Here is a 12750-nt window from a genome sequence, read left to right on the forward strand (position 1 = left end):
GAAGAAAGGCCCATCAATCAAGGGCATACAAATATTTTGGATCTGGAATCACACTGAGGCCAAATGCGGGTCCTGTAAGTTGCGAAAATGTATAAATAAATGTATAGTGACCAAAAACATGGGTATATTCAGTGGTAGGTAGAAAGTTTTTAGATGTATCCTACCTGATAGGCCTACTGTACAGAGTTCGAAAAAGAACACCAACTGATAATAGGTGTAGACCAGATGGATCTCGGATAACTGGAAAAATCAACATGGGGGAGAAGGGACATATAGAAGTCTCGTTCTGGTACTTCTGTCATTTGTCTTGACAGTTTAAGGTGTATATATAGGTATGTATTTAAGGATTTTATATATGAGATAACAGGGGTTCAACAACTTTGTCCCTGGTTCTCAGTGTTAAATTTGATCAAGTGCTCTTTAAATATAAAACAGGGAAAAGAGGGGGGAAAAAGGGGGGAAGGGGGAGGGGGGGGGGAAAGAGGGGGTTGAGGGAAAGGGGGGGAAAAGAAAGAAAGGGGGGGCAAGATAAGGGGAGGAGGGGAGGGGGGTTTTAAAGGGGGGAAAGACGGGGGAGGGGAGAGGAAAAGGGGGGAAGGAAGAGGGGAAAAAGGAAAAAGGGGAGGGGAAGGGAGGGGAAACAAAGGAAGGAGGGAGGGGGGGTACGTAAGAGGGCGAAAAGGAATCAAGACGGGGGGAAGCAGAAAACAGGGAAAGTAGGGGGGGGGGGAAAGGGGAAAGGGGGGGGGAAAGCTGGGGGGGAGGGGGGGAAAGGGGGGGAGGGAAAAAGGTCGCAGAGAAGAGGGGGGGAAAAGGGGGGGGAAGAGAGGGGGAAAAAAAAGGGGGGGGAAGGAAGGGGAGGGAGAGACATGAGAAGCACGGATGTAATATAAAATTTATGGCTTGTAGTTACAGTGATGCAGATATAAGTGGATGAGTGTGTATGGGTTTAGTATGGTATCAAAGTTACTCACAGTATGTAGCGGCAGCTCACACCGACAGCGTCCTGCCCACAGCAGATGACGCTCGGTGTGAGCATTGCCAGAGTATTTCAAGCCCTCCCCACCAATCAGCTGTTGGTGAAATAGATTGTGGATGGTGGAGGAGGGACGGACGCGCTAGAACTGGCCCCCCGGGTGGAGCGAGCGCCGCCAGGTCCCCACAGCGCATGCGCTCGCAGACGCGGTGAGGCGTGACCACGCCCACTACACCCGCCGGCACGTATGGCTTCCCCGGTGGACTGCGCATGTCCGCCGGGGTCGCAAGATGGAGGACAGTGTCAGCAGCACTGTACCTCACACAGCGCCGCCATGAGCCAAGATCGCTCAGGCAGCTTTGTGTGCCGGGCAGATGACAGATCACAAGGTGGAAAAAGTGCAAATAAAAGATGAAGAAGCACTAATGTTGTGCATAATGTAAAAAGAATATGTACATATATAGTAGTAAATTAGTCACCATTATACAGGAAAAAAAAGCTGGTGGGCAGTGTATACAGGTTAGAATGGTTCTTAATGGAGGGGCATACATTTGTACAACAGTAACTTAAATTAACAAGCATATAAAATGCATAACTCAGATAGACATTGTATGGGTAGGATCCAGGAATTCAAATTAGTTATATATACAGTCCAGATTATTGGGACCCAAAGTGTCTTAACATAGGGTACGCATATGCATAACAGTAGTTTGATCAGAATATCCAAGACATATCATTATAGTACATTATAAAACATTCTATAGGTCCCACTTCTATGTAAACATAAATCTAGATAGTAGACAACAACCGGGCTAGGTACATATACATATTGCTCAATTCAGAACGCCTCTTCTGAGTTTTTATTAATGACTGAAAAACTAGGGGTCCATTTCATCCGGTGAGTGGGGACACAGGAGGGGTGTGTGCCACATCACGGAGTGGAAGTTTGGAGCACTACTGTACTTTATAAGGATTGGAGCACTTAAGCACCCTTATTTGGGACGTTTTTCAATAATTCAACATGATTATTTGATTGATGGCTTTGTATTTTCACTGTTATTTTTGAGAGTTTTTTCAATGTAATGATCCAGGTTCTCAGTGGATCACTGAGAAGCTAAACCAGGTGCCTATCCAGGCTCCTGACCTGGATGGATCCCGACCATAGTGTCGGGATCTTTTCAGAGCCTGGACTGGCTCTGTGACGTCAGCCAACAGCAGGATTTAGATCACTGTTGGCTGAAAACAGGTCACAGGAGTGCAGAATGAAATGCACTTATGTGATCCACAGGAGGAGTATAGCCCAAATAGCTTTAAATACCTCAATCGGGAAAAAGGAATTTTGGCCACCAGATGGCGATTATGGTCATACAAGATCATTATATACAGTAACACAGAACATGGCAAACACATTTTTTAAAGGCTTTTTTTTTCTAGTGACAAAAAGAATAATATTATTATCCTTTTTTATTTTTTTTTATTTTATTTGGGCTAGTTACCACAACACCATTATCGCGTAGTTTTTACGATCAAAGATACAACTATGTTGGTGTCCCTTGTCAATTTTACATTGTATTTTTTAAAATGTAACTGCCTACTCCCAAACTGTCATTTGAAGTAAAACACATAGCCAAGTATTATTCTACACATTTTTTTTTATTGTGCATTAAAAAAAGAAAACAAATAAAATTAGACATGTTATCTGCCAATAGAACTTAACCAAAAAGTGCATTCTATGCATACAAAAATATAACAAATCAAATCATTATGCAACCAAAAAATAAAATAAAGCCTCATACATGTGTCCTGCTTCTTAATATAGGGGGTAAACAATGGCAAGAGTTGGTGAAAGCAGGGATCCGTCATCCGGAGATTCTCCTGGAGCTCCTGCAGCAAAGGCATATGACACAATTGGTCACAATTAATAAAGCAACCAATTTTTGGTCTAAGAAATCCTCTTCCTCCTGCTCCTGGACTGGACTTGGGTCAAAGCAATAACTCAAAGGCCAATAATAAATAACACGTTATCTCCTCCGATTCTGCAACATGTCTGGTTGATGAACAGCCATTCAGAAACGAACTGAAAAGCACGAAATGAAAAATGTGAAATGAAAAGCGCTAAATGAAAAGCGCAAATCAACACTCACCAAACTTCTACTTATACAAAATATGCAGAAGGAGCCCAAAGGGTGGCGCTAAAGAGCTGAAAAACCACGTAGTACGTCACTACGTTCGTGATTGTTGGCCAGCAATTGTGTGCCATGTGTATGCATGACAATTTTGGGCCAACGCCCTTCAGACAAAAGTCCACGGTTTTGTTGGCCAACAATCTGATCATGTGTACAAGGCTTTAATCTCATTAGTAAAGTGTTGTGGTGTTTGTTAGACAGCATTAACAGTTCAATAATTTCACATGTTGCCTTAAAATGTTCTTGAAGTACTTTGGGTTCTGCACCCAGCACCAGTGTTTACACTTTACAGCCTCCATTGTATATAATCCTACATTTTTCTAAAGCCACCAATCAGGTTAAAATATGTTTTGAAATTTTGAAAACTAATGGTAATACAGTAAAAAGACAGAGAAAATTAAACAAGGGAAAATCAGAAAGCACAGCCTACCATTTCCATACAATATGAGGAACTCTGTAAAACATAGCTGCTTTGGATTGCATTAAACTCAATTAAATATGGCCATACAAAGATTGAAATTCTTCTGGTTCAGCAGGGACCATATGAATTTCAATCCATGTATGGGCAGGGAGGTTGTACAGAAGTTGATCTACTTATCAACTTCTGTACAACCCCCCTGTCGACTTTTCCCCACTTGATCAGTGAATACAACAGCTCAATAGGGAGGATTCCCCATCCACATCAAATGTGTGTATGGGGAAATCGAGGCATCCTTTTTTTTTTTCTTTTCAACCTGCGGGTTAAATTAAAAAAAAAAAGTGAATCTATGACCTGCCTAAGGTACATGGAGTGTACTTTATGACCTTAGCAGTGTTTGCTGGTGATATGACTGATTTCTGATTGGGACTCTAAAACAAAGTTAATACTGCAGCTGCAGGAACAGATTCACAGGACTCAATCACTGTGTTTAAAATGTCCGTTCCGTGAAAATTTATTACTACATGTTATTTTATACATAGATAAGAAAGGGGTGGTGTGAGATGTTATTAAAAACTAACAAATAGAAATATGTTATTAAAAGCTAACAAATAGAAATATATTATTAAAAACTAGCGAATAGAACAATTGCAAAAGTAAAACCTTGAGAAGGGAGGGGGGAGTAGAGAGCGTTTAGTAGGAGAAGTGTCTGTGTGTTAGGTGAAGGTTACAGAACACATTTCAACAGTGAGAACAAAATGGAGTCTCTTGTGCTTAAATGAACAGTACAGTGAATGTCCATGTCATGTGCCCCATTTTGTTTATTTGACACCATTCTTCTCTGCGTTACATTCAGCCGATTGCTGGTAACTCCTGTTACATTGGCGCAGAGAGACGGCGTCCTTTTCAGCTCTCTCCTAGCTTTCTCACAATAATGGGTTCATCAGGGCTGGTGGTACATTTGTTGGTACAGCAGGTAGTCACACAGAGGCATAGCCTGATGAGGAAGTAAATAACAAATAAGAGAAATAGGAACATCACAATGTAAGCGCCTAGTTTCTGTAACCATGTTGCTATGCCATATAAAAAATCACCAAAACCTCCTAAACCCTGAAAGGGGTTCCATCCATCTTTAGCAATATCTCTGGCCTTATTCTGTAGTTCTCTTATCTTAGCAAGATGCCCTTTAATAATGTCCTCATTATCAGAAATGTATATACAACAGTCAGTACGAAATACCTTACACATCCCACCTTGAGCTGCAGTGAGATAATTTAGCGTTAATCTGTGCTCTAATACTACTTTTTTTAAGCTGAGCCTTTTCTTCATTTAATAAACCTATACCAGTGGTAGTAAGGTTAATAATCTCATCTACAATTCTAGTGTAATTATTTAGTCTTTTCATTGCTTCAATTCCCCATCCTGTCCAGGAAGGGAACCAGGACCATGCCATGTCACCTTCAGTGAACAGCTCTCTTTTGAACACTAAAGGGTATTCTGGACTTTGATCTGATCGCACTGTATCTTTGCGAACAGCCAAAGCAGGTACTAACTTCCCAATATAACATGTACCTGTAACATTAGTAGGAAGCCAGGCGTAAGCTTTATTTTCACATATATAATATAACCCTCTACGTATGGACGGTATGCCTGCTCCTAAAAAACTGGAAGCAATAACATGGAATCTCAGGTAACTGATATTTTCACATATTGGGAACTGTGAGCAATTTGTACTATAAAGGGTTCTATTTAGTTCTGGATCTGGGATATAATAATATTTACCATAGTTTCCTCCATAAACTGTCATTTTTGCTCCGGTGCAATCTGAATTGCCCAACCGTCTACATTTAGTGTTAAACGGGCATGTAATGTTTAAACAAATCTGTGGAGTGTTTATCTGTTTTGAAACCATCAAAGTTACTGATCTGTGCTCATTAGCTGTGGAGACGAAGTATGAGCCATTTATTCTGGTCCTGTTTAGATCAGTGAAATTGAGAGGCATTGCCCTGTTTTGGGTGGCCCTCCAAATAAAATCTCATATGGGGACAGCCCATGTGGTTGTTTAGGGGTAGTTTGTACAGAATATAGGGCTAATGGCAAAGCTTCCACCCATCCTTTTCCTGTATCTGCTTTAATTTTTGCACATCTGTTTTTCAAAATTCCATTAAGTCTCTCAACTTTACCACTACTTTGTGGATGATAAGGTGTATGGAAAGCTTGCTGTATGTGAAGGGCTTCCATTTCCTCTTTCATTACTTCCCCAGTAAAATGGGTTCCTCTGTCACTCTCAATAGTTTCAGGAACTCCATATCTACAAACTATTTCATTCAAAATTTTCTTTGCTGTTGTTTTTGCATTTGCTTTGGCTACTGGCCAGCTCTCGGGCCAACCTGAGAACATGTCAACACACACTAAAGCAAACTCATAGGTGCCTATTCTGGGCATCTGAATGTAGTCTATTTAAATTCTTTGGAAAGGGAAATCTGGCTTAGGAGAATGCCTTTGGGGAACATGGACAGGCCTCCCTGCATTGTACAGAGTACAAGTGAGACATGAAGCACAAAACCTGGCTGCAAATGCACTAATTCCAGGTGCTAGCCAAAAGCAGTCAGTACCTTAGCAAGATGACTGATGCCATGTGCCAGCTGTGCTAAAACTGGGTAGAAACTCCTGGGTAGACACCACCTGTTGTCAGCGCTCCACAGGCCCTGCTGATTTTGGGTAGCATTACATTTTATCCACTTATCCTTCTCTTCATCAGGGGCCTGGTTCTGCAACTGAATTAGAGTTTCTACATCCCACTGCTCTTGATGAGGGGAATCTGTCCCCGCTACCTGGGCGACCCCTACAGTGGGTGTGACACCAAATCCCATAAGGGCAGCATCCTTTGCCTCTTGGTCCGCTAAAGCATTTCCTCTGGCTGTCATGTCATTTCCCCTTGCATGCCCTTTTACCTTCAAGATGGCAACTTCTGATGGTTTCTGAAAAGCCTCAAATAGCCGCTCTATGAGTTTTGCATGTCTTACTGGCTTCCCTGCACTAGTCAGAAAGTTCCGTGCTTTCCAGATAGGCCCAAAATCGTGGGCTATTCCAAATGCATATCTGCTGTCAGTGTAAATGTTTCCCCTTTGATTCTCTAGGAGATGACATGCTTTGACTACAGCACACAACTCCGCTTCCTGTGCTGACATCTGGGGTTTCAATGCTTCCTGATGCAAAATGGTGTCTGTAGTGGTTACAGCAAACCCTGTGTGTGGCTGACCATCATCAGTGTAAAATCTGGAACCATCTACGAATAAGTGTGTGTCACAATCTGATAAAGGCTCATCTTTTGCTGGTGTGACAGAGGCCCTTTCTACCTCCATAAGAGCCATACAATCATGAGAAAAACTCTCAGGTTCTACATCAGTACCATTTGTTGCATCTTCCTCATCAATTATAGGAAGAAGAGTAGCCGGATTTAAAGTAACACATCGTTTGATTGTTAAATTCGATGGAGCAAAAAGAGCAGACTGGTACTTGTTAAATCTACTGGCAGACACATGTCTGGTATTTACTTGATTCATGATTTCCCGTACTGCATGTGGCACACACAGGATCAGAGCAGAATCTAGTACAAGCTCAGTTACTTTGTCTAGCAGCAAAATGCAGGCTGCTATGGCTCGCATACAACTGGGGGAGCCTTTGATGACAGGGTCTAATGAGGCTGATACATACATCACAGGCCTCTGTTTGTCTCCATGTAGCTGGGTGAGTACACCTGCAGCAAATCCATTGACTTCATGACAGAACAACGACAAAGTCTTAGTATAGTCAGGCAGTCCAATGGCGGGAGCTTCAGACAAAATTTTAATAAGCTCCTTCATCTGCAATTCATTGTCCCATGTGAGTTTGAAAGGGTTTCTAGTGGTAGCCTCATATAGAGGAGCCATAAGTTCTGATGCATTTGGAATCCAGTCCCTACAATATCCCACTAACCCCAGGAAGGCACGTAGTTGCCGTACATTTCTTGGCCTTTCAAAGTTTTGTAGAGTTTTAACTCGATCTGGGGTTAGGTGACGGATTCCATGTGAAATGCAGTGACCCAGGAAGATCACTTTCTCTTGGCAGTATTGTAGCTTATCTTTTCTAACTTTGTTGTTACTGTTATAGAGAAACATGAGAAGGCTTACTGTTTCTCTACTACAAATGTCCTTTGTATCAGAACAAATAAGCAAATCGTCTATGTACTGAAGCAAAACTGTGTTTGGGTGTGAGGGGGACATTGGTCCAATACTTGCTTTAACGCAGTATTATATTCAGAGGGGCTACTCACACAGCCTTGGGGCAATCTTGTCCATGCTAACTTTTGGGCATCATGGGTAAATGAAAAAAGGTGCCAGCAATCTGGGTGCAGGGGCACAGAAAAGAAAGCATTTGCAAGATCAATCACTGTAAAGCAGGTGCTGGAGGCAGGTATTCCACTTAGTAAAGTGCGGGGGTTGGGCACAATCGGGGTATCTGCCTCTATTATATTGTTAATGGCTCTCAAATCATGCACCATGCGATATGTCACCTGCCCACCCTTCTTGTCTGGCTTCTTTGCAATTGGGAACAGGGGGGTATTGACCTGAGACTTAATTGGTACAACAACCCGTGCTGCTTTCAGTTGAGTGATTTGATCCTTTATCCCCTCAGTCTGAGCAATACTCAGTGGGTACTGTTTAATCTGTGGGAGATGGGCTCCTGGTTTAATTTTTATCATGACTGGGGTGCAATCCAGAACTACATCATATTTGCTGGTGGCCCATAATTCAGCGGGAATCACTTTTAATTCTGGTGGAAATGGCGGAGTGGAGTCCTGGATTAAAAATACTCCACAGGCAGCATTTAAAACTTCTCCTGACAGACTACTAACCACTTGGACTCCTGTAGGAATGTAGTCTATGTTTGCTAAAATTTGGTTCAAAATGTCAGCTCCCAAAAGATTGGTAGGAACTGTGTCTGAAACTAACACTTTAGTGACAATTTCTGTTTGCTGTCCTAGCCTGAGTTTAAGTGGCTTGGACTCAACCAAATCAGTAGAGGTCCCGGTTAGGCCAACACCAGAGATAACATTTGTAGATAATAATCCTGGAGGTAAGTCCTCTATATTAAAAACACTTTGGCTTGCACCAGTATCAATTAAACAGGTTAATTCTGTTTCTCTTCCAGGATAGGGGAGTTCTTGTAAAAATACTTTTCTCTGGCCTCGGGACCATTGTCTCCCCTATTTAACATGATTGATACTGGCATGCCATTTATCTATGCCTGATTCACTGCTTTTGGCAGAGAACTGGGATCAGCATGAGGTGCCTCTAAGCTCTTTTCCAGTCTACGGTCAGGAAGATGGCAGAATTTGGCTATGTGTCCTTCCCCATCACAATTGTAGCATATAATTGGTCCCCGATTGCCATGATTTCTGAAATTGCCTTTGCCTCTTTCTCTTCCTCTCTGCTTCCCCATGTACATTACCTTGGGTTTGCTGTCTTTTTGGTTAATCCTGTTTTCTATGGATAACAGGATAAGCAGGACGTCTCGAATAGACATATTGCCTGCCTCAGGCCTAGCTGTGAACAACTTTTCTTTCAACTGGGGTATTAAACCATCAAGAAACTTTTGTTTCACCAGTTGTGTAGATGGACTTGCAGTTTCTCCCGCCTTCTCTTCCTCTATTTTAATGCCTGCTTCCTCAGCCATATCGCTTAACCGCCTCCAATAAGCCCCTGCTGCTTCCTCTTTCCCTTGCTTAGCATTCATAAATTCAGCATGTCTGGTTTGTCCATATATTTGGGGCAATTTTTCCTTCTCACACACCTCCCGTCCACTAACCATCTTACCTAGAATTATTACGTCTACACCACATTCTTTAAGTATATAGCCAGACATGTTGCTTCCCACTGCTTTAATAAGAAGCTGATGAATGTCAGTAGCAGAAGCCTCATATGCTTCCTGTGCAGCACTAAGTTTGTTTGCAAATCCAATTGGATTCTTTCTAGGATCTCTCAATCCCTCTAATATGGCTCTCATATCTTGGGGACTAAAAGGTACATGCCATTTAATTTGAGACTTACTGTCAACAGCATCACCTTCAAAAACGAATTGGGTTCTGACAGGTTAAACTGCAGCAGATTGCTCTATGCCAGGGGCAGAAGGGCTGGCATCTCCCTTCCTTCTCTCTTCATCTTGCTGCCACAATTTGGAAATTATGGTTTGCTCCGGAAGTTCAGACTCTATCTCTCTTTCTCTGGCCAAAGCCTTAAGTTCAGAGAGATCTAGTTTTGCATATGTGCCTTTTGATTTATGCCAATCATCTGTTTCTAGGATACGAGCCAAAATCCTCTTTGTAGGTTGATATGGGGCTGTTAAACCTCTGCTCTCTACTATATTGCATAGCTCATCTTTTGTATGTTCCATGTAATCTAATTCTTTTGCTTTTGTGCATGGACACCTTAAAGCCAAACTGGCAGCCACATAAGGTGGGGGGTCCTCCTCTACAGAGTCTTCTGGCCAAACGTAGTAAATTTGGGCAGTACTTTTATTAAATATCTCCGTCAAGCCAGTTTGATTTGCTACTTTAGCTTCTGTCTCCCATGTGCAAGCTATTCTCCACGTTCCTTCACTGCACAGTAGTGGGCCATAATCATGCAGAAAAGTTTGCCATACTTTTAATCAAAAGTCCCTTCAGATTTTAAAGTTTTAGCTGTTCCCTTTGTCCATTCTACCCATTTATCTAGGGGCTCAGTATAGGCGGAACCGTACCCTCGGTTCATATATTCTCTAGCGCTCATCTTGCGCTGGGCATTTTCTGAAGGCCTCTCACCCTTCATTCACTTAATTAATTTAATGCCCATAATGACTGGCCAGTCTTCTCTACTTGTGCCTATACCCTCTTGCCTCTAAAACAAATAGTACAGCAAATCTGCAGATTTACAAGAATAGTCTCCACTTATCTACGTGGATAGAAGGGGTTTATGACAATAGACAAAACACTCATTAAGAGACCCTCCTCGTCTCTTCTCTTCTCTGTTAGTTTTATCTGACCCTACCAGGCGCCTCTGACCCAGGTTGCCCACAAGGAGTCAACGCAGGGAACTGCAGAGGATTTTCCCTATCCACACACAGTCCAACCCGTGAAGGGGGACACATACACATTCACACACACACGTTACCCAACCAGAAAGGTCCAAGAGTGGTCTGGTTTCCTTGAGAACCGACAGATAGGATACATAGGAAAAGGCAGAAATATAGCAAGCTTAAGGGCAGCTTACCTATCCGGCATTTGAGGTCTGCTTTTCCCGATGATCCCGATCAAAGCGCGGTTCCTTCTGGAGACTCTGCCAAACTCCTGTTATGACATAATTACACTAGAATTGTAGATGAGATTATTAACCTTACTACCACTGATATAGGTTTATTAAATGGAGAAATGGCTCAGCTTAAAAAAGCAGTATTAGAGCACAGATTAATGCTAAGTTATCTCACTGCAGCTCAAGGTGGGATGTGTAAGGTATTTCGTACTGACTGTTGTATATACATTTCTGATAATGAGGACATTATTAAAGGGCATCTTGCTAAGATAAGAGAACTACAGAATAAGGCCAGAGATATTGCTAAAGATGGATGGAACCCCTTTCAGGGTTTAGGAGGTTTTGGTGATTTTTTATATGGCATAGCAACATGGTTACAGAAACTAGGCGCTTACATTGTGATGTTCCTATTTCTCAGGATTGTATGGCTCTTATGGAGGTAGAAAGGGCCTCTGTCACACCAGCAAAAGATGAGCCTTTATCAGATTGTGACACACACTTATTCATAGATGGTTCCAGATTTTACACTGATGATGGTCAGCCACACACAGGGTTTGCTGTAACAACTACAGACACCATTTTGCATCAGGAAGCATTGAAACCCCAGATGTCAGCACAGGAAGCGGAGTTGTGTGCTGTAGTCAAAGCATGTCATCTCCTAGAGAATCAAAGGGGAAACATTTACACTGACAGCAGATATGCATTTGGAATAGCCCACGATTATGGACCTATCTGGAAAGCACGGAACTTTCTGACTAGTGCAGGGAAGCCAGTGAGACATGCAAAACTCATAGAGCGGCTATTTGAGGCTTTTCAGAAACCATCATAAGTTGCCATCTTGAAGGTAAAAGGGCATGCAAGGGGAAATGACATGATAGCCAGGAGAAATGCTTTAGCGGACCAAGCGGCAAAAGATGCTGCCCTTATGGCATTTGGAGTCACACCCTCCTGGCTGGCTCGCCAAGCTGATATGACTGATTTCTGATTGGGACTCTAAATAGATTCACAGGACTCAATCACTGTGTTTAAAATGTCCATTCCGTGAAAATTTATTATTACATGTTATTTTATATATAGATAAGAAAGGGGTGGTGTGAGATGTTATTAAAAACTAACAAATAGAAATATGTTATTAAAAGCTAACAAATAGAAATATATTATTAAAAACTAGCGAATAGAACAATTGCAAAAGTAAAACCTTGAGAAGGGAGGGGGGAATAGAGAGCGTTTAGTAGGAGAAGTGTCTGTGTGTTAGGTGAAGGTTACAGAACACATTTCAACAGTGAGAACAAAATGGAGTCTCTTGTGCTTAAATGAACAGTACAGTGAATGTCCATGTCACTGGATAGCATTGGCAGTTCACTGACTGGTTTCACTTGTTTTTTGAATTGTTCTTTAAATTATTTTACAGATCAGCTAACATAAAAAAAAATTGATCTGGAGTCATTGGAGCTAAAAATGACTCACACAATTTCTCGAATGCCTAACAACCTAACAAGAATCCTTTAACCTTTAAAAATGCTTGGTTTCCTGACTTTTCCTTTTGCTATAGTTTGTCATTGGCTTTAAGGAAAATGTTAAAGAGATTTAAATGCCCACTTCACTTTTAAAGGTCAGTTGTCCAAACTGGTATTTGATCATTTTTGTTCCCATGAAAATAGAATGTCGTACACTTTTAACCAAGCATTTGATGAACCTTTGTTTGGTTCACCGTTAAATTACATTTTAAGATTTAAAAAATGATGAAGTGATATAGAAGATGATACCTAAAATGAACTCACAACTGAATATTAAAGCTGAACTCCAGGAATTATTTGTATTGCATACAGTACATTGGTCCAG

The sequence above is a fragment of the Aquarana catesbeiana genome, linkage group LG05 (genome assembly GCF_042186555.1).
Source record: "Aquarana catesbeiana isolate 2022-GZ linkage group LG05, ASM4218655v1, whole genome shotgun sequence".
Lineage (NCBI taxonomy): Eukaryota > Metazoa > Chordata > Amphibia > Anura > Ranidae > Aquarana > Aquarana catesbeiana.